General features: G+C 42.3%; 1 pseudogene; it reads right to left on the minus strand.

Annotated features, from left to right (window-relative positions):
- LOC138817114 (chromobox protein homolog 3 pseudogene) lies at window positions 1-2,621 on the minus strand (annotated as a pseudogene).
- Window positions 2,622-4,602: the final 1,981 nt, after the last annotated feature.

Consider the following 4,602-nt stretch of genomic DNA (forward strand, 5'->3'; position numbering starts at 1 on the left):
CTAAATCCAAGTTAGATTCTTTTCATAAAAAGCAATTACAACTTGAGGACACTTCACATGTGCCTCTTTTGCCAGCACCAAGTCATTCTTATTTGAATCTTTCCATTTTATGACAAACATCAACTCTCCAAAAATGTTGGTGGCACCAAGTATTTGTTCAGCCATCAGGCCCCGGGCAAAACCCTTTGCATCTTTTTTCTTCTTGGATTTCCTAGCATCAGATTTACTTTCTGATATAAATTTCCTTTTCGTACCATTCTTTCCTTCACCAGCTTTTTGAGAATTAAAAAATGCTTTCACTAATTTTGGACAATGTAAGTTTTCTTCAGGTTCCCACGAATTGTCAGCATCTGAGTATCCTTTCCACTTCAGCAAATATTTCACCTTCCCATTCACTACCTGTCGATCCAGTACTTTTTTCACCTCATATTCTTCAAGTTCTTCAACTAAAACCTCTTCAACTTTTTCACTCTTTCTATTCCATTTCTTTTCCATTTTTTTTTTGCAATGTGATTTTCTTGGAAGCTGTAGTTTTAATTGCAGATTTGAAGAGCTGTTATTATTTACCACCTTTGATGCTTCAGGCCTGGATTCTGCAGCACCTTTCAATGCACTTTCAGCACCTGCAACAAATGTATATCACTTTAAAGGAAACGGTTGGTAACCAGGGAGCCTATGGTTATATCATGACTGGAGGCTTATGGACCTTGGGAAGTCCATAAGCAGAGATGAGCAGCTATCAGCATACCCTTGACAGAAGAATGATCTTCCCATTGGGGAAGGTTGTCCTCCTCTGGAGAAAGTTTTCCTCTTTGACTGAGTGCGAACTCACATGAAAAAGTGGGGAAGAAGAGAAGCCAGAGAAGCACAATTAACCCTGGCAAATGTCACATACAATAAGGTCACCGTCATATCTTAGATTAAAAAAAAATTTGTCAGTAGTGGGGCCTGAACTCTGGGCCTGGGCACTGTCCACTTGAGCCATAGGACCACTTCTGGCTTTTTCTGCTTATGTGAGCTGAGGAATTGAACCCAGGACCTCATGCATGCAAGGCAAACACTCTACCACTGAGCCACCTTCCCAGCCCCTCAAATCTTAGATTTATGGATAATTCTGTACCTCCCTCTCAATTATCTGGTAGACTGGAAACTGATCTTTTTTTTTTTTTCTTAACATTTTTTTTCTGTCAGTCCTAGGGCTTGAACTCAGGGCCTGGGCACTGTCCCTGAGCTTCTTTTGTTCAAGGTTAGCACTCTACCACTTGAGCCCCAGTGTCACTTCTGGCTTTTTCTGTGTATGTGGTACTGAGGAATGGAACCCATGGCTTCATGCATGCTAGGCAAGCACTCTACCACTAAGCCATATTCCCAGCCTGAAACTGATCTTAAGGAATAGTCCTTTTTATTTTTTCTTTAAAAGGTAGGCAGCTGGGCTCTAATGGGATCACAAGTTTAAAACCAGCTGGGGCAAGAACATTGGTGAGCTCTTATCCTCAATTAATTATCAAAAAGCCAGGGCTGGGAAGATGGCTCAGGGCTGGGAAGATGGTTCAGTGGTAGAGCGCTTGCCTTGCATGTATGAGGCCCTGGGTTTGATTCCTTGGCACCACATAAGCAAGACTTTAAAAGATTAGCCATACAATAAATGTTCTGGTTTAAAAAAACAAACAGGGAGCCTGAAGTAAGCAAGGCACTGGTGGCTCACGCCTGTAATCCTAGCTACTCAGGAAGCTGAGATCTGAGGATCATGGTTTGAAGCCATCCTGGGCAGAAAAGCTCCAGTGAGACTCTTATCTCCAGTTACCACTCAAAAACTGGAAGTGGCACTGTGGTTCAAGTGGTAGAGTGCTAGCCTTGAGCATGAAGAGGCTCAGAGACAGTACCCAGGCCCTGAATTCAAGCCAGGCAACTGCCACCACCACCAACAAAAAGCCTGAAGTAGAGCTGTGGCTCAAGTGGTAGTGTTATCTTTGCGTTTCTCACTCAAAGGAAAGGACAAGCTGAGGGACAGTGCTCAGGCCCTGAGTCCAAGACCCTCTCCCCCTAAAAAAAAATATTGCTGCTTGACCTCTGAGCACCCTACTCTGTGGGGTGGTGGCTCACTGGTGGGAGTCCCTTTGGTGGGATTGGCCAGGAACTGTTGTTTCACTGGAGAACTTAAATGTTTATATTTGTATGTCTTACGTCTTATGCTGATAGTTTCTCCAGAAAGGAGTCCTCTAATTGTCTGGTTGCATAGTCATAGATCTGCCAGTTAGCATCCTTAGAGCCAAGAAGGAAGACACTAGAAATCTCCTCATTGGGTATATTGACTCAGCTGACACTAGCTCAGCTTCTGGTAAGGCTTCACCTTCTCTGTCTGTCATCCCTTAGTGAAGTTTCTGGATTAGATTCTCCATTCCTGAAACTGGGTAGAAGGAGTTGATGGTGAGACTAGGCAGAGAAGAGGCCTTAGGGTGTTAACTGGTCCTTCCTTATGTGCCAATCTTTTGCCCTGAACGAAATTTTGGTTTACAAAATGGCCACAGTTATGCATATCTTACCTTGGAAACACTTCTTACAAACTATTTTCACACTCCTCCATTAAGGTAAACATCCATGTTCCTCCTTTTGAGTTTGTTTGGAACTTTGTAGTCATAATCAAAAGAACATGGTAACAGAATGTAACTCCCAAGCTAGGTTATAGAAAGCTCATTCTGACAGCTTTTCTCTTGAGATGTTTGCCAATGGAAGTCAGCTGTGAGGAAGCCTAGGTCTTTCCCTGAATGTGTTGTAGTTCCCCTCACTCCCTTAAAGTTCTAGCCTACAGAAACATTAACTACCAGACTCACAAATAAATGAGTGTGAATGAATATACCAAATTACTCCAGCCCCCATCTTTGAGACTTTTGGTTGAGCTCCAGATACTGTGAAACAATGACTAAACAAGGTCCTGTATATATTTCTGTCCCACAGGAAGCAGGACAGATTAAAACTGATTTCATTCTTTAACCCATTTAGTTCTTGAGGTCATTTGTTGCCCAACAACAATACTTCAACTTCTGCTTTGTGGACTTTTCCAGTGTGCTGCTGCAAAATATCAGTTGTTTTTTTCTTTTTTAGCCCTCTGTCCTCTATTGCAGCACGTGAATTCAACTTTCTCTCATCTGAGAAGTGAACCCCACTTATCCACCCACTTTTCATCTCCCCAAACAGTGTTGATGTATCTTATCCATGTTGTCACTTTTCTTGGTTTCTGTAACCTAATCCACTTCAGTTATTTTATTTTATTTTATTTCCGATCATGGGGCTTGAACTCTGGGCCTGGGCATTGTCCCTCAGCTCTTTAGCTCAAGGCTACATTCTACCACTTGAGCCACAGCGCCCTTTTTGGCTTTTTCTGCTTATGTGGTGCTGAGGACTCGAACCCAGGGCCTCATGCATGCAAGGCAAGCATTCTACCACTGAGCCAGCCCTATTTTAAATTTTTTATGTAATTATTTTATTTTGTACAGTACTGGGCTTGAACTCAGGGTCTCATGCTCTTGCTTGGCTTTTTTTTTTTTTTTAAGGCTGGCACTCTACCACTTGAGTCATGCCTGTACTGCCTCTACTTACAGCATTTTAATTGGAGATAAGAATCCCATGGTCTTCTGCCTGGGGTGGCTTTGAATTGAACTGAAGTCCTCACAGCTCAGCCTCCTGAGTAGCTAGGATGATAGGTATGAGCCACCAGCACCTGGCCTACAGATTATTTTTGTAGACTCAGGGATGAGTGGGAATAAAAATCATGTATTCAGTCCCACATATTTAATTCATCATTTCTTTTCTCTAATCAAGTTAAAACTCAGGTGATTTAATTCTTTTCTGAATTCTTCCAACATTGTATGATGATTTCATGGCAAAAACTAAAACTGATTTCCAGTTAGTTTGTTGTTGTTGTTGTTGTTGTCAGTTGTGGGGCTTGAACTCTGGGCTTGGGCACTGTCCCTCTGCTCTTTAGTTCAAGGCTAGTGCTTTACCATTTGAGCCACAGTGTCATTTTCAGTTTTCTGGTGGTTAATTGGAGATAAGAGTCTCATGGACTTTGCTGCCTGGACTGGCTTTGAACCACGATCCTCAGATTTCAGTCTCCTGAGTACCTAGAATTACAGGCGTGAGCCACAGGCACCTGGCTGTATTTTTTTTTCTTTTTTCTTTTGGTCATTTGTGGGGCTTAAACTCAGGGCCTGGGCCCATCCCTTAGCCCCTTAGCTTCTTTGTGCTCAAGGCTAGTGCTCTACCACTTGAGCCATAGAACCACTTCTGGTTTTTGAATGCTTAATTGGAGATAAGGGTCTCATGGGGACTTTTCTGCCTGGACTGGCTTCAAAAATGAAGATCTCAGCCTCCTGGGTAACAAGGATTACAGGCATGAGCCACTGGCACCTGGCTTCCAACGTATTTTAGATCTAACTTCTGCATATCAGAGAAAACATGTGCTGTTTGTCTCTCTGAGCTTGGCTTACCTCACTGATAATGGTTTGTTCTAGTTCCATTCATTTCCCTGCAAATGACATAACATTGTTCTTTCTTTTTTTTTTTTTTCAAGTTTTATTTAATTTTGCTTTTCAAATTCTCTTT

The sequence above is a fragment of the Dipodomys merriami genome, unplaced genomic scaffold (assembly GCF_024711535.1).
Source record: "Dipodomys merriami isolate MVZ:Mamm:240054 unplaced genomic scaffold, mDipMer1.0.p SCAF_7, whole genome shotgun sequence".
Classification (NCBI taxonomy): Eukaryota; Metazoa; Chordata; class Mammalia; order Rodentia; family Heteromyidae; genus Dipodomys; species Dipodomys merriami.